We start from the raw sequence: 23,119 nt of genomic DNA, 5'->3' as shown, positions 1-23,119 counted from the left end.
TGAAGAAGCAAAGTGATCTCACGGCGTAAACGTGTGCCCATTTACGCTACCTCGATGAAAGCATGGATTCGGGAGTGTTTTCGAGCCGAGTCATCGTAGCGAGGGCAGGTAGCGAACAACGTAGCAAATATTGTAGCAGTGCACTGCTCACAGCCGGCCAAAGAAGGAGTAAAACAGGGAATCCACACGGGTGTGTGCAAGTTCTGCATGCTCGTGCGAGAAATCGACATGGGACGTGTGGATTCCCGATTCCAACTCTATTTAAGGCCCGATTTCGAGGTATTGGCTAGGGTTTTTGAGAGGTATTGGTTAGGGAAAGAAGGTTAGTGTTTTGAGAGGTATTGGCTAGGGATTTAGAGAATTTCTATGTCTCCGACATCGTGCTCCGCTTTGGAAGAAGGTTAGTGGGAGAGCTTTCATCGGCACCGATCTAGCGAGGTGTATCCTAGACCGGACAAAGGGACCCTTGGACGAGTAGAGGACTCTCCACAAGACCATCGCTACAACTATTGACGGGGTTTCTATGGATTCTTTACTTTTTACATTTGATATCATTGATTGTAATTAGCTCCATGGAGAGCTAAACCCCCTAGTATGTACTTGGGTGTTTGTGAACCCTAGGATGTATTCATTTCATTGAACCTTTTTATTATGCTTTCAATTAATTAATGTGTTATTTGAGTTCCAATCTTGAATGCTTGATTGTGTGGATACTCCCTTGGTGTAACACTAGGGTTGAGAGTTATTGTTGTGAGTGAGTGACACACCACGAGGGTTAGACAAAGCTAAATTGGAGAGGGTTAAGAGGGTGAGTTGAGAGGTAGCGGAGCGTCTCCTTTCCCCTTTGGTGTGATTTATTCTACCTCTATTTCCTCGAGCTCTTTGCTATCATAGTAGAGTGAATGTGGGCTAAAGGATGACCTCCGCTGGGGCTTAGTTGCAGGGGCAACGGAGTGAAGCGTTGAAATAATTTTAGCACCTAGGGCTTAATTGTGGCTAGGGACCTTCCACCTGGACCAAATTGTTAGGTCTACATCTAGGAATAGGATTTATCATTTGGAATCCCTAGAACTTATTGTGATTATATACGAGTACGAGGTTGAGAGGTTATTCAATTTCTTCTCCGGGACATGTATAGAGTTAGGCATGGTTGACCTTAGATTTGGGACCATGTATTAAAGGATCTCCACGACTAATTAATCCATTAGTTAGGAAGCATAATAGAGGGTTTTTGCACTTGAAACGATTGTCCTAGGTGGAACCATATCCGGGTACCCCATTTATCGTCGATTGTCTCCCCTATCTTTTACTTGTGCCTCCTTTTTCTTTTCTTATTTTCATTTGCATTGAGTTTGTTTTCACATCACTATCAACATATTTTCATTCTAGTTAAATAGCAATCTTCGTGGTTCTAAGCACTATTCCCCATGGATTTGACTACCCTCTCACCTGGATATTATTACTTCGACACACGTGCACTTATGGTTTACACGCATATTCGGTCGTGTCAGAGAGCTTAGGCCCACTCGGATGACTTTGCAATTGGCGCACCAAACTGTAAAACATCCAAGGGCATCATTGAAGACGTGCTTGTCAAGATGGACAAGTATATTTTTCCGGTTGACTTTGTAGTATTGGATGTCGATGAGGATGTGGATGTACATTTGATTCTTGGTAGGCCGTTCTTGCGCACTTCTAAGGCATTAATTGACATGGATGGCGGGGGGCTGAAACCGAGGGTTGGAGATGATAAGCTCACATACCGTCTCAACGAAACCGATGAGATTGTTGATGAATACATGCGGGAAATGTTCAATCCGGATCCATATGAGGGTTTGTTCGACCAAGAGGTAGACAATGAAGAAGTAATGATGCTTGTTCCAATGGAAGAAGTACCATATGCTCCGGGAATAATGAAGAAGGTTGCCCGTAAGATGAAGAGGGGCTAAGAGACGCCACCGAAATGCTCCAAGAGACTTTGCTCATCAAGAGACTTTTGCTAGGTGGTCCCAAGGCCGATAATTCACCCTCTACCTTCAAGAGACTTTGCTCATCATGCTTTCAAGTCATGGGTAAGAGGGCAACCTTCATCTATGAACCGCCGTGAGGTAAGAGAATGTACATCAAGCTTAGTGACGTTAAACAAGCACTTCTTCGGAGGCAACCCAAGTGTTTACTCGTTTTTCTTAGTTGAGTAGTTTAGTGTTTTTCATGAATAAAGTGTTGAGTGTTGGTGTCTTAATTTTTTTAGATGCTTTTTGCTGTGTTTTTTATTGTGGGTTTTTTTATGTCATCGTGTGATTTCATGTGGATTTGGCGAAGTTTTTGGTCGCTTGAGCATGTTTCTCATGTTTTTTTCACTGGTATAGTTTACATAATAGGGTAGGCTCGAGTGTGTAAACATGTTCGGGGAATTTTTATGTAGAGCCCTGCAGAGTTTTTTTAAAGTATCCAGAGAAAACTCACAGGGCGTGTGGAATTTCCTCACGCCAGTGGATTTGTATTACTGAGCTCATCCAGAGAGACACAGGGGCGTAGACATGCCCCTATGAACAACCTTGCGATTTCTGCACGCCCGTGGGTAATTTCCTCATGGGCGTGTATTTTTCTACAGAGACTTAGGAAATTATCCCGAGAGTGCACGGGGTGTGGACTCGCCCTACGTGAGCGAACTCGTGATAAACGCACGGGCGTGGCTCGTGCGTTTATAGAGTTAGGCATGGGCTGACCTTAGATTTGGGACCATGTATTTAAGGATCTCCACGACTCATTAATGCATTAGTTAGAAAGCATAATAGAGGGTTTTTTTGCACTTGAAATGATTGTCCTAGGCGGAACAATATCCGGGTACTGCACTTATATCAATTGTCTTACCTCCCTTACTTGCACTCTTTCTCTTGTTTCTTTTTACTTTTTATACATCACATTTTTGTCACACAAATCTCTATTCACTTTTGATTTAGTTAAGAAACAATTTAAGTGTTTTTTTATTCCCTACTCTCGTGGATACGATACCCACTCATCTGAGATTTATTACTTCGACAAACCCGTGCACTTGCGGAACATACGCAAGGGTCATTGTCAATGACGTGACGACCGCTTTGGAAGATCAATTTGAGGTATTAAGAAAAAAATATCGATTGAATGAAGACTCTAAGAGTACCTCCGGTCATGTCTTATGATACTTGTAGTGGTGGAATCCCTACTACCAATTTTTCCTATTGTCGGTGCTTCTTAAGGACAAGTTAAGCAAGTGGATATTGTTGGATGAGTGAATTAACTACAAGGAAATCCATATAGTGTCACATACAATCCGGGATGGCAAAACCATCCTAACTTTTTCTTGGAATGGCCAAGGGTAACAAAAAAACCAAGTCAATCTCCGGATTTCAACGGAAAAAAACAAGTTTGGATAAGCTAGTGATGAAGTTTTTTTCAATCCATCGAGTTAAAGTTTCAACTCCAAGACAACCGCCTTTGCATTTATAAAAAGCTACTATTAGGAATCAACAAACTTCTATACGAAACTTGAAGAACAATATTAGCCAAATTGCAAGATCCTTATCGAAGAGACCTCAAGGAAGCCTCCCAAGCAATACTGCAGATGAACCCTAGAGAACACATCAAGGAAATTACATTGAGAAGTGGGTCGTGAGGGTGAAAATGAGAGATAAAAAAAGAGTCCAACTTTAGAAAAAAAGTGAAACACATTGTAGTTGAAGAAGAAAAAAAGCTAAGAGAGAAAAAGATTGAGATGCCCATAGTGAAGGAATATCACCTTCGAATTCCTTATCCTTCTTGACTCAAGAAAGGTGAAACCGACGATCGTTTAAGTAATTTCTAGAGTTATTCAAGCAATTCCGCATCAATCATCCATTTGTTAAGGCATTAACCCAAATGCCAAGTATGCAAAAATTCTCAAAGGATCTCCTCACTATTAAGAAGAAACTTGGAGAAATATCAACTACAACATTGAGTGAAGAATGTTCGGCTATCCTCCGAACAAGTTGTCTCGAAAAATTGAAGGTTCAGGGTAGCTTCACAATTCCTTGTGTGATCATAGATTCAGTTGAAGAGGTAGCTTTTAGCCGATTTAGGGTGCAAGCATAAATGTAATGCCTTACAAAATTATCATGAAGCTTGTTTTTAGGTGAGTCAACCTTGACTAAGTTGACAATTCAGTTGGTCGATCATTTGATTCGACACATGAGGGAGTGTAGTGAAAGATGTGCTCATTAAAGTGCTCAAATTTACCTTCCCGATCGACTTTTATTATTCTTGATGTTGATGAAGAGGTGGAAGTGCCTTTGATTTTGGGTATCCCCTTCCTTGCAACATCCAAGGGTTTAATTGAGGGTGAATGATAGGCAAATAGTGTTACGAGTTGGTGAACAAAAATGTTGTCTTCAAGCTTTACTAGGTAATGAAACACTCACCTCATAAAGATGACACCTGTTTTACAATTGACAATACTGACAACGTTGTTTCTAAATGCATGTAGAAAATTTAAATGAGGATCCATTGAATGTGTTGCTTGAACAAACTGAAGATTCAGTTTAGAACATGGAGGTGCTTGAAATTGTTGAGGAAGGACCATTGCTAAAATCTGTAATTTGTACCGAGGAAGTATCATCAATTATTGACCATAATTATTTTTTTGGTGAGATCTTTTCAATTTCTTAACAACTTAGACTTCCACATTATGATGATGGTCATGGTTATAAGGAGTTGTTTCATCTTAATGAACCTCCTTAATCTGCATAGGTACATCAAGCTTAGTGATGTTAAACAAGAACTTCTTGGAAGGCAACAAAAATTTTGTTTGCTTTAGTTCATGTTTTAATTAGTTTGTGTAGTTTGAATAATTCATGATTTGAATCCATTCTTATTGCAATTTGCATCCATCTAGGTCCTTGCCCCTTAGCATAAAGTTGTCCAAATTGCTTTATTTTAGTTATGTTGGGGCATTAGAACAAATTTGAATAAATTCCATTTTTAAAAACAGGTCAATTTTGTTTTGGGTACTTGGCCTTATAACTCTTTGGTTCGTGTTAAAAATAATCTTTTCGCGTAAGTGATTTACATGGCCAATTGAAGGGTTGCACGGCTAAAAGAATATGACTATGTAGATTGTCACGCCCCGTCTCGCGGGTCCCACTCATGACATACCGCCACGATAACCCAAGGGAGGTCCAACACTAACTCACCCCTAGATCACCGTAAGGCTAACCTGTTTCCTGTACAAAACCACTATAACAATAATAAACATTCTAGCAATCCAATATACCCAAATGTTCCTACACAACCCATCACTTTAATTTAAACCATGACAACAACCACTCACTTAGAGAGTATACATCTCATACACAACATAAAGCTAACCAACATATATAAAAGTATCAAAGAAGAAAGATACATATTAATATTAGGGTTGGTAATATCCTAGTGGATCCATCAACTACATGCCAAAATATATAAGCTTCATACACAGCTTAAGAAAATACAAACTACTCTGCCAAGCGCTTCACGCTGCTATCCCGCTGCTGTGCTGTCACCTTGGGGAGGGAAAAAATAAAGAGGGGATGAGTAACTAGGTTACTCAGTGAGTGGCTAAACATGGAGCTATATCCCATACATAATATATTAAAGTAAAAAGGTAAAAAAATATATTTCAACTCCTCAAAAATATTCAATATACTTTTGACTGTCAAGTATAAATTAAGATATAAAAATTTACAACAATGAAATGCTCGATAAAAACTCTTTTAAATCATCTCAAAAATCCATATGAGTAAGAAATCCAAGTTTATACTTTGGCTTAGTAACTCATAATTCAAAAAAATGTATAAATCATCGATTAAAAATAAACAAATATATTTTTAAATAGCCTCGAAAACCCTCCCTCGCTAACTCGTGGCGCAGGTTAGGGTCGAGACCACCAAGATGCGCATATCTTGGCATTGGCACTGGGAAGTTCGTGTGGTGACTCGAACAACCCAACTATATCCAAGTCGTGGGCTCTACGCTCCCACCGAAATGGCATAACCGGTTTGACATTATTCCACGCCACCTCTAGACAGGTCGGCCCGTGGAAACCATCCACACTCCCACTGCGAGTAAGTATTGGGGTTTCCCCTATCACCATCAAAACCACCCCGTCAAGAACATGAAGGCCGTAGCCCACCATTTCCATGGATATGTTCAAGACCCCACGGGTGTTTGCATAGCAAAAATCCAAAGATTTATAACAACATAAAAAAAGTGTCCTTATTCAGGACTATATTTACAATTCATGAACAAGAGTCATTAATACGGATAAATATCATTCTGGCCCTTAGGCTTAATATACATACCAAAAAGGAAAGCAAAAAGTCTAACCATGAGATCACAAATATTCACAAATAATAGTCTCATCCCAAGAGTGAATGACTTGCTCAAAAATAATTCCAATGAAACCAATTTCATCAAGAATATCATACAAAAAAACCTTCTTTGAAATATAGTTCAAACGTATCATCATCACAATGAAATCATTTTTGGTTTGCATAAGCTTTTTATGAACATCCCAACAAGAACATCAAGTCCCGTGAAAAACACGAACTTGAAATCATATATTATAAAAATATAGGGTTTTCTAGATCACAAATAATATATTGAATCTTTCCAATAATCATGGAAAAAAAGCCAAATTATAGTTCATCATGATTTCTAAAAATCACACTGAAAAATATTTCAAGAGTTTTATTGGCAACAAGGAGTTTATCCTTCAGAAATAAGCAAATTTAGTATTATAAGCATGCATGATTTATAGTCCATAATTTAGTAAATCCCACTCACAAACTTGGCAAGCTAACACCCTCCAAGGTTACTTGTCCGTAATCTCTTTTCCTTTGCTTGAAGCTTCTCCTCCTAGAAGCCGTTAAACAACCAACAAAAAGCAAGATTCAACAACAATTCTACAACCAATTAAAAAAAGAAGGAAAAATGTGCTTAAAATAGGAGTAAATTGCTTCTAGAGTTTTCCATGCACTCTAATAAGAAGATATAACAAGAATGAAACCTTTAAAAATCCTCAAAAATCAGCAAAAAAAGAACAAAAGGACTTTTAACTTGGTTCGGTGCTACAGTAACCCGAACCCTTGAGGTGCAAGATGTCTCTCATTTCCTCACCAAATCATGGTTTTACAACCTTAAAATGATTCTAATCTTTAAATCACTTCAATAACTAAGATTTCTCACAAAAATTTCAAAGAATCACAACAAGGATGAGAGGAGAAAAAGGAGGAAGTTGATTTAGCCTAACTCACCGATAATCTTCTCTATGCCTTAATCGAACTCTTCTTCTTGTAAGGAGATGAGATTTCCACTTCTTATTTTGTTTGGGGATCAAAGATGAGAGGTTTGAAGAGAAAAAAATGAAGAAAAAATCAAAGGAGAAGGAAGAAGGAGAAAAAAAGAAGTTAGGAATGTCCTAGAAGGTCCAAGAAGGCCAATATATATGCCAAGGCTCGTGAGACAACTTTGAGACCACTTCGAAATCTTCACGGGCTCCATGCGCCCGCATGGAGACCGTGAGGACTTTCAGGTTGGTCCAATTCAGCCCAACAAAATCGATTTTTTACAGAAACCCTCACGGGCTTCCATGCGCCCGCATGGAAACCGTGAGGCTTTCGAGTTAACCTCCAAAACGACTCTCTCCCACTTTATAAACCTCCCAAAAAAACCTTAACTAAGGTCCTAACACAAAAAGAACACTCAAAAATACTTAAACAACAAGTTAAACTCAAGAGGCAAAACATAAGCAAAGTAAAGAAAAAAGTCAAACTCCCACATCCTACCCCCCTTAAAGAAATTTCGGCCTCGAAATTTAGCATACCTCTAGTTTCAAAGAACAAGGGATATTTACTCTTCATTGCTCCTTCTGGTTCCCAAGTTATTTCTTCTACAACATCATTCCTCCAAAAGTACTTTTTACCATAGGTATGTTCTTTCTTCGAAGATTTTTTTCACTTGGTGATCCAAAAATCTTCACCGGTTGCACCTCAAATTTCAGATCTTCTCTTAACTCCACTGGTGGTGTTTCAAGACAATGAGAAGAGTCAGGGATATACTTCTTCAACATGGAGACATGAAACACATTGTGAATCTTTTCCAACTCAGGTGGTAATTCTAATCGATAGGCTACCGGTCCAATTCTCTCTAGAATCAAAAATGGACCTATATATCGGGGATTCAACTTTCCCCTACCTCGAAACCGAATTACCCCTTTCCATGGAGAAATTTTCAAAAATACTCTATCACCAACTTCAAACTCCAAGAATCTCCTTCGATTGTTAGCATAACTCTTTTGCCTATCCTGAGCTACTTTCAATCTATCTCTAATCACTTTCACTTTCTCAATAGTTTGGTCAATTAATTCCACACTTTGAAGCTTCCTTTCTCCCACTTCATCCCAACAAAGAGGAGTCCTACACTTCCTTCCATACAAGGCTTCAGTATGGAGCCATACCAATGCTTGCTTGAAAGCTATTATTGTAGGCAAACTCCACCAATGCTAGGTGTTGATCCCAACTTCCTTGAAAAATCTATAACACAAGCTCTTAACATGTCTTCAAGGGTCCGAATGGTTCTTTTCCGATTGACCATCTGTCTCGAGGATGATAAGCGATTACTAAACTTTAAAGTTGTACCTAGAGCCTCCCGAAATCTTGGCCAAAAACGAGAGGTAAATCTAGGGTCTCGATCCGAAACTATCGAAAGCCGGTACTCCATGCAATTTCACTATCTCATCTATGTACAACTTTGCCAATTTCTCCAAGGAATACTTAGTATGCACTCGCTAAGAAATGTGCTCGACTTTTGTCAATCTATCCACTATCACCCACTATCGCATCAAAAACCTCGAGTTGTTCGTGGTAAACCTACCACAAAAATCCATCGTTATATGCTCCCACTTCCATTCGGGATTGGAAGAGGTTGCAACAATCTCGAAGGTCTTTGATGCTCGCCTTGACTTGTTGGCACACTAGGCACTTAGCCACAAACTCTGCTATCTCTTTCTTCATTCCCCGGCCACCAATAATTCTTCTTGATTGTTCCGTACATCTTGGTACTTCCGGGATGAATCGTATAAGTCGAAGAATGAGCTTCTTCCAAAATAGCTTTCTTGAGCTCTAAATCTGCCGGAACACAAACACGTCCTCGAAACTCTAGGATTCCATCTTCTTTCAGTCTGAACTCACTAGTCTCTTCTGTATGTAACCTCTGCATCTCTTGTATCAACTTTTTCATCATTACCCCAAGCTCCTTAATACGATCTAACGGTGATGGTCTTACTATGAAGTCGGCTACTAATGCTCCAGATATCTTCAATGTTAAGGTCTAATCTCAAGCACTTCATTGTCTGAAAGAAGTTGCACATAGGACACCCTCAAAGAAGATACTTGAAGTAGACTTCCTACTCAAAAGCATCAGCAACCACATTTGCTTTTCCTCGGATGATAGTCTATGATCAAATCATAATCCTTTATTAATTCCAACCATCGTCACTGCCTCAAGTTCAATTCCTTCCGAGTAAAGAGATACTTCAAGGTTTTATGGTCCAGAAAAAATCCGACACGTTTCTCCAAAAAAAGATAATGCCTCCAAATCTTCAAAGAAAAAGACCACCACTGCCAAGTCCAAATCATGGGTGGGATAATTCAACTCATCTTTCGCTTTAATCGCCTAGAGGCATAGGCCACCACTTTTCCCTCTTGCATCAACACACAACCTAAACCTTGCAGAGAAGCATCACTGTAGACTATAAACTCTTTCCCACTTTCTGGCAAAGTAAGCACTTTGGAGTCGATGTCAAACGGTCCTTCAATGTTTGAAAGCTCTTTTTCACACTCATCATTCTAAGAAAACTTCACTTCCTTACGAGTTAACTTTGATAATGGCAAGGCAATTGAAGAAAAATCCTTCCACAAATCTTCTATAATAACCCGCAAGTCCAAGAAAACTTCGAACTTCGGTAACATTCTTCGACCTTTCCCACTTTTACAATGGCTTCAACTTTCTTTGGATCCACAAATATCCCTTCTCCTGACACCACATGTCCAAGAAATCCAACTTCATAGAGCCAAAACTCGCACTTGGAGAATTTAGCATATAATTTTTTTCTCCCAAAGAGTTTGCAAAACAATCCTAAGATGTAGAGCATGCTCCTCATTTGAAGGTGAATAGACCAAAATATCATCAATAAACACAATGACAAACTTGTCTAAATAAGGTCTGAACACCCTGTTCATCAAATCCATAAAAGCTGCAGGAGCATTAGTCAAACCAAATGGCATCACCAAAAACTCATAATGGCCATAACGGGTCCAAAAAAGCTGTCTTTGGGACATCCTCCCGACTTAATCTTCAACTGATGATACCCTGGACCGCAAATCAATTTTAGAGAAGACCTTTGCTCCCTTCAATTGATCAAATAAATCATTAATCCTTGGCAATGGGTACTTGTTCTTGATTGTCACCCGATTTAATTGCACTGTAATCTATGCACAACCTTAAAGATCCATCCTTCTTCTTTACAAAGAGAACTGGGTGCACCCCAAGGTGATACACTTGGTCGAATAAAAACCCTTGTCTACAAGATCTTGCAATTGAGTCTTCAATTCTCTTAGCTCTACTGGTGCCATCCGATAAGGTGGTATAGAAATAGGAGCCGTACCGGGTAGTAAATCTATAGCAAACTCCATTTCTCTATCTCGGTGGTAAACCGGTAAGTCTTCGGGAAAAAAACATCCCCGAAACTCACTCACCACTCGGCATCTCTTCTAAAAGCTGGCTCCTTAACTCTTGTATCTACCACATGAGCCAAAAATCATTGGGCAACCCTTGCCCAACAATCTTCTAGCTTCCATGGATGAAATTAAACATGAAGGCAAAGTCCTTCTCACACCCTTTAACACCACTGCGGGTCCTGAAGACACAGTAAAAGAAACTTCCTTCTTGAAACAATCAATGGAAGCATGATGTCTATCCAACCAATCCATGCCAAGAATAGCATCAAAATCTTTGATCTCCAAAGGTATTAAGTCTGCCTTCAAGACAACTCCATTAATTAGCACTGGACACTCCCTGTACACCAAACTCCTTACTACCTCTTCACCTAAAGGAGTTTGTATCACTAACTCACCACCCAAGGGGGAAGGGTCACTATTCATGTGACATGTGATAAGTGTCTAAATGTAGGTGTTTTCATATATATATCGTATGCACTTTGCATGTATTTTGTGAGGTTTGATGCCCGTTTCGCACTTAATCGTCTATTATTTGCTTTGTAGGGCATATGGAAGCCATGGAGAACAAGAAGATATCATTTTGGCAAAAAGAGAAGAAAACAGGAATTTCATACTACCCCCATACTACCCAGTATGGGGGCCGTATGCACTGTAGCAGCGGATTGATTTGGTGTTCTGTCCAAATTTCCATACTACCTAGTATACGGGGCCGTATGGAGGCTGTATGCACCCCGTATGAAACGCGAATCTAGGGTTTCTGAGTGCTATACGACCCCCATACGACCCCTATATGGCTCGTATGCCTCGGGGGGTATATATACTCACTTTTAGGGCTGATTAAAGGACTTTTTGCTGGCCGACTTTGGGGAGATCATTTGGGAGATCTTGGGCGACCTTGGGGAGGAGAAAGAGGGCGAGAAAGCTAGAAGATCATTGAAGCCCAAGGTCCAAGGCTCTCAAGGCAAGAAGGCAACATCATTCAAAGGGGAGATCGATCACGACTTGAAGGAAGGAGAACCGCGGCTAGAGGAAGCGTCATTCGGCATTCCTTTGGCGGGGGAAGCGTCATTCGGCATATTCTCGCCTCAACCTTCACCATTTCATCTAGGGAGTGTCATACTATGTCTTTGTTTCATGTTTTGCTTGATTGTATGCTTTGTTATGAGATGATGACACACTAGACCCCCAAGGCCACCGGGTGTTGGTGAACCTTGGGGGGTTTTATCATGTATTTTGGATGATTACTTGTTAATTCTATGCTTGGGTATGTTTGAGATCTAATCCATTGTTTTCATGCTAAGTGTTACACCAAGGAGAAATCCGTAGCTCTTTTATGAATGATGCATGTAGATGTGACTTGCTCGCATGTATTAGGTCATGAATGGATTAGAAGGGGATACTTGTATCATCACGTTGAGAAATCAGGTGTTTGGTAGCCCTCCATGTAGGTTTAATCTGAAGAAGAGTAGGTTTATTCCTAAGCGAGATTTCCTTGTACTTAATGCAATCGTAGGGAATGTAGATTTGGAAGAAATTCCTATCTGTGTTCAGTATGGGATTAGGGTTCAATCGCCTAGAAATTGGGGTTGTTCTAATCTTGGAATCTCATGGTCCAATTTACCCTTGCATCTTTAAATCATCATCCATGTTGCATGATAACCCCTCAAGGGGATCCACATCCATAGGCCTTTGCACTTCATTGATTCTCTTGCTTGCTTATTGCTTGTTCTCTCTAATTTGCTAGCAAATCTTGTGTTTAGTTTTATTTGTATTTAGTAGAGTAAATCCATCACTTAAGATCTTAGGCTAGATAATAGCTCGAGAAGGAGTAATAGGAGATCCTTAGCCCCATGGAATACGATCCTCGTGTCTTTGCATGAGGTATTACTTGGCGATCCCGTACACTTGCGGGGAAGCGATCAAGTTTTTTTGGCACCGCTGTCGGGGAACATTAAGGAATTCTAGGAAACTTTTTAGATTATTACTCTAGCCATTTCATTCTTTACTCATTTGTTGTTTTTTTCTTTTTCCCCTTGATCTTAACTCTCTATCATTTTTTTCTTGGTTGTGCAAGGTACTGCGCATGACAAGGTCGAATCCGTCACCTTTGATTACACCGGATAGTGAAATTGAAAGAACTTTTGCGTCGGAGATTGAGAGAAGTTGGTGAAGGGTCGGGTACACGTAACATCGAAATTGAGGATAGAGTGTCTACAATCATGGCCAAAGAACGACGTACTTTATCCGAATATGAGAGACCCCAATTCACGGGTGATGAGTTCAGTGTTCAAGCACCGTCAGTGGCATCCAACAACTTTGAAATTAAAGCAAGTACAATCGGCATGATCCAAAATTCAGTCCAATTCAATGGTCTTGCCCATGAGGATGTGCATGACCACCTTTCCCGTTCCTCCAAATTTGCTCTACATTCAAGATCAATGGGGTGTCGGACGATGCTATCCGCTTTGATATTATTTCCATTCAGTTTGAGAGATGGAGCTTATCGTTGGCTTACCTCATTGTCTCCGGGATCTATTAAAAACATGGAAGGACATGGTGGAGAAGTTCCTGGGAAGATATTTTCCGCCAAGCAAGACGGCGAAGTTGAGGCAAGAAATTTCAGCCTTTTAAACAAGGGGAGTCTCGAAAACATTGTTTGAAGCTTATTAGAGATTCAAGGATCTCCTTAGAAGGTGCCCCCACCATGGTTTTGCTTCATGGATGCGAGTACAAATCATTTACAATGGGCTAAATTATGCTACTCGCCAACTCATTGATGCTACACGTGGCGGTTCCCTTAGCAACAAGTACCCGATGAGGCCGAGCAATTACTTGAGTCAATGGCAAGCAATGAATCACATTGGGCCTCAAGGGGATCTTCACAAAAGACTGCTGGGCTTTTATGAAGTAAGTAGTGATAATGCCTTAGCCGCAAAGGTTGACGTGTTGACTCGAAAGATTGATCTTCTTATGGGCGTAGTTCAAGGTCCCGAATAGGTGCTAAGTTGTAGTACTTGCGGTGGTGGGCACGGTGCAGCCCAATGTCCGATTGGTAGCTCGTCTGCATTGCATCCGCTGAGAATGTGGACTACATTGGGGAGCAACGCAATCAAGGGAACCCATATAGTTCAACTTACAATCCGGGTTGGAAGAACCACCCAAATTTTTTTCATGGAACCAAGGCCAACAACAACAAAGAGGTGCACCACCTCAAGGATCTCAATTTCAACAACTCGGCCGTTGAGAGGAAGTTTTTCCATCGAAGAGATCCTTGCCAAGTTCATGCTCGAGTACCAATGACAGGGTTCAATAATCTAACTAGTAGCATGGATGCACAATTTGGCAAGGTGAATGCTCAACTCACTCAAAGACGCCGAGCGCTCGGTGAAATAGGATCCGTTTTTAACAAACCTCCAAGCTTCGTGGAAATCTCTTGAGCATCAAGTGAGGGAGCTCGCGAAGGCATATTCTCGAACGTCATCTAGGTTGTCTTCCAAGCAACACAGAAGACAATCCAAGAGAGCACTTAAAGGTCATTGCTCTTAGAAGCGGGAGGCAAGTGGAGACAAGGGTCGAAGTTGACCCAAGTGTCGGGAAAAAGTGGGGTAGCCTCCGGGAAGACCCCAAGCTAGTTGAAGAAAAAGCAATGAAGACAAAAAAATCGGGCATAAATGACAAGTTCCAACAACAGGGGACCACCAAAATCATCCGAGTACAAGCCTCCCGATCCCCTATCCAACAAGATTGAAGCATGACAAGGAGGATGTTCACTTCAGAAAAATTCATCAACATCTTCAAACAACTTCATTTGAACATCCCGATACTTGAAGTGTTGACTCAAATGCCGAAATATGCCAAGTTTCTAAAGGAGCTCCTCACAAATAAGAGAAAGTTGGAAGAAGAAGGCACGATTGCACTTTACGGGGAATTGCTCGGCTATTCTAGAAAAAGAAGCTCCCACAAAAGTTGAAGGATCCGGGTAGTTTCATTATTCCATGCATGCTTGAAGGTGGAGTCCAAGAGACCGCTCTAGCGGACTCGGGGCTAGCATAAACGCCATGCCCTACACCATGTATTTGAAACTTGGCTTGATGAATTAAGGCCCACGAGGATGACCTTACAGCTATGGCGGATCGATCAACAAGAAAAACCTCGTGGGATTGTCAAAGATGTGATTGTGCGAGTGGATAAATTTGTTTTTTTCCGTGGACTTTGTCATCATGGACATAGATGAAGATGTGGAGATACCACTAATTCTTGGCCGACCATTCCTCAAAGCACCTCGGGTGCCTTAATTGACTTGAAAGGAGGGAAGTTGACGTTAAGAGTCGGAGAAGAGGAAGTGCTCGTACACTTTGCCGACCGCCATGAAACATTCTTTAGATCATGATGACACACTTTTATTTCATTGATGAAACCGATAGGTTGATTTCGATTGTGTGCGGGAGGTGCTCTCTTTAAATCCTTTGGATGAATATTTGGGGGAGTTGGAGAACGAAGAAGAAGAAGAACCTCATCGTCATCCTCCAATTCACAATTTGAAGCCACCAAAAAGAGAGGGTATCCTGTACTAATGCTAAAGAAAAAGAAAAAAAGAATCATTTATGAAGAGAATGTGGAGGGAGATCCATGGGAGAAAAAAGGTAACAAGGTTCATCCTCCCACATCTCATGGAGGAAAAGGTAAATTTTTTGCCCCTCTCCACTCATGAGCAATTCGAGGTATTTTTCAATGTTGTCACTCAATCTACCGGGAAGAAGCAACACTACAAGGGAAACCGGGGGTGGCTTCAAATTGTTTGAACCCCCATGAGGTAAGGAACAAGGTACATCAGGCTCGTGACGTTAAACAAGCGCTTCTTGGGAGGCAACCCAAGCATTCGGGGGCATTTGTTTGCATTTTCCGTATTCTTAGTTCTTAGTTCATTTCAATTTTCGTATTTCTTAAACTTGTTTGCTTGTGAATAAGTTCATGCTCATACACTTGGCACATTGCTCTCATCAATTTTTATTGTGGTATATTTGTGCAACCTCTTGAGACATACATGGGTAGGTGTTAATTTATGTGCTAGATCATCGCTTTTATTCATTTTAGTCGCTTTTTGGAGAAGTCGTCAAACTTTCTTTTTCATTTTTTTACATCATTTGAGGCAGGTTTTTCATGGATTTGATTGGCCTTTATAGTTTTACTGGCCATATCGGGTCAGTATGGAGGCCGTCTAAAAGTCGACCACGAGCCGATCCGGATGGCTCGTGCTCACTTAAACGGCTCCCATACGGCCCTCGTATGGGGGCCGCCCAAGTCGGTCGGGTGTCTCGGCCGAGGGAAGTTACTCACTTATACGGCCCCCATACACGGGGTCGCATGGGGGCCAGTATGGTGCCGGGGCTTCCCCTTTAAGGCTTCTCATTCTCTCTCTCTCTCTTCCACCTCTCATTTCTCTTCAACTCCACCAAAATTTTTCTCTCTTTTTCTCTCGATTCTTGGCCGAATGTCTTCATTTTTTTCTTCCAAAAAAACTTCTCCCAATCCATTGGAGACTTCGATCTAGTGATCTTACCCGAGTTTAAAGCTTGTTTTCTCAAGGTTTCGTCAGGATGCTTTTTTTCAATGCCCTAGTTTTATTCTTTTTTCCATTTTTTTGGGCATTCTTGAGACTTGTGCATGGAATTTCTTTAGCAATTTGCTTGATTTGGATGATGTGAATGTTGTGAATGAATTTTCATTCAAATTTATGTACAAATTTTTCGATTCCATGAGTATAGGGGAGACTCTTGCCGTGTGAATAGTGACCATACGGCCCCCATACGGCCGTATGGTCCCAAAAACCCAATTTTTCATTAGTCTCCTCTATCTCTACCATGTTATTTTGAGTTATCTTGTACCCCTTTGAGCTTGATCAAAGTTTTTTTCTTCATTGTAGGGATGCCTAACACTAAAAGGCTCGCCTCCAAGCGCCCAAGAACTACCGAACCATCCTCTACACTCGATGAACCCGTCTTCAAATTATCCCACCATCGAGAGAGATATGATAGATTGAAGACAAAAACCATTCGGGACTTTGTGCTATCTTGATTGGGAACTTGTGGACAACCTTGGGTTTTGCAAGTCAAGTGCGGGATTGGCTCTCACACGATTGTTGGGATAAACTCTTTGCCATTAACGAGCCAACCTTCCGTCAATTAACCTTGGAGGTCTTGAGTACATTTGAGGCGTGACAAGATGGAGAATCCGTATGAATAAGAAGATTGTCACCATCCGCTTTTCAAGCTTTTTGGAAGGAAGCGCACTATGCATCATTTGGACTTTGCCAAGTACTTTGGCGGGTGAAGATACGACCGAAAGGCCTCACGCATGATTGACCCGGCACATAGATTCATTCATGCCTTGATTGCCCGTTCTCTTTGGGGCCGGACCGATAGCAAGGCGGTGGTCACCCAATCCGATATCTTTACGATGTATGGCATCTTTGAGAGGCGCCCCTACTCACCTTGGCTACCTTGTCGCTGATGCATTCCTTCACCGTGGCTCGTATACTCAATTGGGAGCTATCTTTATTGGGCCCTATGTGACCGGATTGATCCGTGGCATGGGTTTGTTTGAGCAGACGCGAGGCATGACTATTGTAGGAGGTACGGCACCCCTCGGGAAGGCACACATACGAGCGATTGGCTTGGTGGTTGCTGAGCGCATGAGGGGCAAGGCCCCACAGACCAAGCCACTCGGTGAGTCCAGTCAGTGGGCTGACAGAGCACACGAGTCGAGCCCCGAGGGCGCACCTGCTCCTACCCCCGGTACTACTTCATTACCCCGACTCGACATGAGACCCGAGGGGGATTGAGGGAGAGATTCGGGCATGCGTCGAGGAGCAGCGAGATCCGTAACCAGCTTCACCGGGTCCTTGAGGGACAGGCACCGACTTGAGGCGATTTTCACGCTTTCATTACCTCATACTATGGTTCCGCTCGCGATACTCCTCGCCACCATGCCAACACCGCCAAAGACCAGATTGTGATGAGTAGCGGCTCGCTTTGAGCATGGACACTTTTTTATCTACTTTATTTTGTTTTTGTATTATGTTTTTTTGTTTTGTTGAGTTGGCATGGACTTCTTCCTCCCAACTCTTTGTGTTGAACTTTTATTTTGTTTTCATCTATGTATTTTTGTTGACTTTTCCCTAGTCTCTCCCTTGTGTTTGTATTTGTGAATTTTTTTGTGGAATGATGATATCCCCTTTTTTTGACCTTTGCGGGGCATTGAGGGAATTTGGTGAGCTTTCCTAGTTTTTTTAAATGGAGGTCGGACAAGACGTGTATTGCTCACCACACCTTTTTGTCGAGTCTCACCTCACGACGAACACAAGATAAACCGGGAAGTTCTGCTTTTTCACCCTCCTCTATTATTATTTGCATTGGCCCTTCTTGCATGTTTTTTTCATGATTAGTGTACATTGAGGGCAATGTACAACACTAAGTGTGGGGATGGGTGCATTTCATGTTTTAGGAACATTGTTTACATGCTAGTGTTACCAATGATGGCTTTATTCATTCTTGTAAGATTCTTTTTAGCTTGGACTAATGATGGATGTGAGTTACTTGTTTTTTTATGCTTTATTGAATCTCGTTTCACCCCATAGTATTGTCTTGTGCACTCGAATTTTTTTGTCGATGCCCCGGGAATAGCCAATGTGACTACTCTAACTCTCTTGTATGCTTAACACACTACTTTGAGTACTTGGCCTTAGAACACTAAGTTCTATCCTTCAATGTTTTCTTAAGAACTTCTAAGTCTTGTTGAGCTAATCCGAGTTTTTGTGGCATGTAGTGTACTCGAAGATATGATCTAGGGTGAGAGTGAAAGTGAAAAATGAGTCTATGTCAAGTATTCCTCCGCTAATGAAACATGAATGCGTCTATGTAGACTGTAATCGAGTAGTTGGGTGGCTCTTGTGCCTAACCAGAGATGTGCATCCTCTAGAAAGATTTTAAAATGATTTTGATGCAGTCTACGTTAGTCGGACTCGGAAAAAAATGTTGAATATTGAGTTGAAAAATAAAAAAACCCTAGTGATCTTTTTGGGTACCTACCAAAGGTTTTGAAAAAGAAAAAAAGGATTTAGTTTCAAGCTATAGAATTAGAAGGATCTTACTTGGCCATTGAAGTAGCACTTAGTAGTTTAAGACTTAGTATTCTTGGTATGTGTAGTGATTAGCATCTAGAGTCTGATCTGATTGAAGTCCTTGAGCTAGACCGGATCAGGGGCAAATGAGATAAAGGATTCACTTACATGCACATACATATTAGGGGTGAGACAGGGATATTTTTATTATGCTTAATGACCATAACTCAACATCTATGTTTCATTATCCTTTGCTTTTGGAATCTTATATTTGCTTGAGCGAGGTATTGCATTTAGCCACCTCTCGGTCTCTTTGTTTTTTTCATGAGTTGTTTGCTTGGGGACAAGCAACGCTTAAGTGTGGGGATGTTTGATAAGTGTCTAAATGTAGGTGTTTTCATATATATATCGTATGCACTTTGCATGTATTTTTAAGAGGTTTGATGCCCGTTTCACGCTTAATCGCTCTATTATTTGCTTTGTAGGGCATATGGAAGCCATGGAAAAACAAGAAGATATCATTTTGGCAAAAAAAGAGAAGAAAAGAGAATTTTCATACTACCCCCATACTACCCAAGATGGGGGCCGTATGCTACTGTAGCAATGGATTGATTTGGTGTTCCGTCCGATTTCCATACTACCCAGTATACGGGGCCGTATGGAGGCCGTATGCACCCCTGTATGGAACGCGAATCTAGGGGTTTCTGAGTGCTATACGACTCCCCATACGACCCCCTATACGGCCCGTATGCCCTCGGGGGTATATATACTCACTTTTAGGGCTGATTAAAGGACTTTTTGCTGGCCGACTTTTGGGGAGATCATTTGGGAGATCTTGGGCGACCTTTGGGGAGGAGAAAGAGGGGTGAGAAAGCTAGAAGATCATTGAAGCCCAAGGTCCAAGGCTCTCAAGGCAAGAAGGCAACATCATTCAAAGGGGAGATCGATCACGACTTGAAGGAAGGAGAACTGCGGCTAGAGGAAGCGCTCATTCGGCATTCCTTTGGCGGGGAAGCATCATTCGGCATATTCTCGCCTCAACCTTCACCATTTCATCTAGGGAGTGTCATACTATGTCTTTGTTTCATGTTTTGCTTGATTGTATGCTTTGTTATGAGATGATGACACACTAGACCCCCAAGGCCACCGGGTGTTGGTGAACCTTGGGGGGTTTTATCATGTATTTTGGATGATTACTCGTTAATTCTATGCTTGGGTATGTTTGAGATCTAATCCATTGTTTTTCATGCTAAGTGTTACACCAAGGAGAAATCCGTAGCTCTTTTTATGAATGATGCATGTAGATGTGACTTGCTCGCATGTATTAGGTCATGAATGGATTAGAAGGGGATACTTGTATCATCACGCCGAGAAATCGGGTGTTTGGTAGCCCTCCATGTAGGTTTAATCCGAAGAAGAGTAGGTTTATTCCTAAGCGAGATTTCCTTGTACTTAATGCAATCGTAGGAATGTAGATTTGGAAGAAATTCCTATCTCGTGTTCGTATGGGATTAGGGTTCAATCGCCGAGAAATTGGGGTTGTTCTAATCTTGGAATCTCATGGTCCAATTTAACCTTGCATCTTTAAATCATCATCCATGTTTCATGATAACCCCTCAAGGGGATCCACATCCATAGGCCTTTGCACTTCATTAATTCTCTTGCTTGCTTATTGCTTGTTCTCTCTAATTTGCTAGCAAATCTTGTGTTTAGTTTTTATTTGTATTTAGTAGAGTAAATCCATCACTTAAGATCTTAGGCTAGATAATAGCTCGAGAAGGAGTAATAGGAGATCCTTAGCCCCGTGGAATACGATCCTCGTGTCTTTGCACGAGGTATTACTGGCGATCCCTGTACACTTGCGGGGAAGCGATCAACATGCAAATGCAAGTACTAACAAAAAGAACGCCTCGACCCGTAATCAATCAATGCAAAAAGCATCATGCTCGAAGATGGATAGTGTACCGTGATCACATTAGGCCTACACTCGACCTCTTCCTCGGTCATGGCAAACACTCGGGTGTGAGCTCCAGTCCGAGGTCGATGGGAACTCGGGTCGTGAAGTGTTGCTAGCAGCTCCCGACTTGGTAGTAACTGGGGAAGATGCTACTGGGTCGAGAATCTCGAATCGGGCTAGGGACGGTCCCGAGATGATGGTGTAGATCCACCCCATCCCAACTCGGACATGCTGACCTCAAATGTCCAGTTTGACCGCAATGGAAGCACTTGCGAGGTGTCTGACACTATCCTTTATGCGGCTTTCCACAATTCTTGCACCTGTTACTAGCTTCTGGGCCTCTGACACTAGGGAGTGCTATCGAACGTGTAAGTCTCTGCGATCACCACTCCGAGATAGTGGAGGTCTAGTGGGGCCCTGGAGCGGACTGCCCTTGGAGGAACCCTCACTCCTACTCTTCTTCGACGGGCCGTCCCGCCTCCAAGCTTCTTCTCTTAGCTATGTTCTCTCGAACTCTCTTGCCTTCTCTAACCAACTCGCCTCGCCCTCAAAGCCGATTGTACCATCTCCTTAAAACTTTGCTTGCTTGTAATCGTCATTCTTTCTCTAATACCCAAATTCAAACCAACTTCAAATTTAGAGCAGAGAACTTCTTCAAGAGGGTGCTAACTCGGAACAAAAATTAGCCAAATCTTTCAATTCTATCTCATATTCTGTAATTGTCTTATTTCCCTGAACCAGTCTCATAAACTCATGCCTCTTCTGATCACGGTGAAACCGGGTGTAATATTCTTCATCAAATTCACGCAGAAAAATTTGACCATGTAACCTCGTCCAAATGATCTACTCTTCAAACTTTCCCACCAAATTCGAGCTCGCCTCCAATGACCTAGTAGCAACCCCCGAGTCTCATCTCACCACCTAAACTCATGTCATCAAAGGTAGCAATTGCCCGCTTGACCCATTCTTTAGCAATCATGGCATCACTAGTGCCATCAAAAAGAACCACATCCAAGTTGTCGAGCTTCTTTTTAGCATCTTGGACAAAAACTAAGGCCCCGACTTGGTCCACCGGCCTCTCCTCGGGATAGAATGAACCACTGGGGCCTCGTGGTGGTGCGGTTCAGTGTCTCGGGGTAGGTACTCGGGGTAGTCTCGAGCCCTGCCTCCCAAAAAAATCCTCCAATAGTCTAAGAAGTCCCGGTACTCTCGGTAGGTAGGTCGCCTCCCTTGGTAGCCCAATGAGACCTAAAGGCTTCTAATGCCTCGGGAGTTGGGGACGTAGCGTGCACGTGAGTAGCTCCCCTGAACCTCCGGGGCATGCATGAAGCCGCCACCGCAGGATCATGCCTTGAACCGGCCTCCCGCCTAGGGTGGCGATGGAGATGGGGGCGGGGTTGGTTCTCCTCGCCTTCCACCTCTCTCGAGCTCTTGGTGTAGCAACAGCTAGGGGAATTAACTCTTCCACGGCGAGTGCGTGAATGTTGTCTCGGCATCTTACTCGAAAATGAAACCATAAGACATCTTTTTAGAAATCCACAATATGCACCAATGCTATATGCGGACTCTTTTTGGATCCACTAGTAACATAGACAAAAAAAGATCGGACTTTTTGACCCAATCGAGAAACTAACTCTAGATCTAGATTATACTGTCTAAATCTACACCCTAAACTCTAAAACCGAGGGCCTCGATACCACTAAAGTATGTCACGCCCGGGCCTCGCGGGTCCCACTCATGACATACCGCCATGATAACCCAAGGGAGGTCCAACACTAACTCACCACTAGATCACCGTAAAGGCTAACATGTTTCATGTACAAAAACCACTATAACAATAATAAACATTCTAGCAATCCAATATACCCAAATGTTCCTACACAACCCATCACTTTAATTTAAACCATGACAACAACCACTCACTTAGAGAGTATACATCTCATACACAACATAAAAGCTAACCAACATATATAAAAAAGTATCAAAGAAGAAAGATACATATTAATATTAGGGTTGGTAATATCCTAGTGGATCCATCAACTACATGCCAAAATATATAAGCTTCATACACGCCTTTAAGAAAAATACAAACTACTCGCCAAGCGCTTCACGCTGCTATCCCGCCATCTGGTCGTCACTTGGGGGAGGGAAAAAAATAAAGAGGGATGAGTAACTAGGTTACTCGGTGAGTGGCTAAACATGGAGCTATATCCCATACATAATATATTAAAGTAAAAGGTAAAAAAATATATT

The 23,119-nt window shown here is 41.8% G+C and overlaps 1 long non-coding RNA gene across 1 annotated transcript; it reads right to left on the bottom strand.

Annotated features, from left to right (window-relative positions):
* Positions 1-5,434: 5,434 nt before the first annotated feature.
* Positions 5,435-7,398, bottom strand: LOC120281815. The gene is made up of 3 exons (XR_005542805.1): positions 7,308-7,398; positions 6,838-6,909; positions 5,435-5,555 (listed from the first exon to the last, which is right to left on the bottom strand). It is a non-coding gene; the product is annotated as an uncharacterized LOC120281815 (long non-coding RNA).
* Between the last annotated feature and the right edge of the window lie 15,721 nt (positions 7,399-23,119).

The sequence above is a fragment of the Dioscorea cayenensis genome, chromosome 18 (genome assembly GCF_009730915.1).
Source record: "Dioscorea cayenensis subsp. rotundata cultivar TDr96_F1 chromosome 18, TDr96_F1_v2_PseudoChromosome.rev07_lg8_w22 25.fasta, whole genome shotgun sequence".
In the NCBI taxonomy this organism is placed as follows: domain Eukaryota; kingdom Viridiplantae; phylum Streptophyta; class Magnoliopsida; order Dioscoreales; family Dioscoreaceae; genus Dioscorea; species Dioscorea cayenensis.
This window is presented reverse-complemented; position numbering and strand designations above follow the sequence as displayed.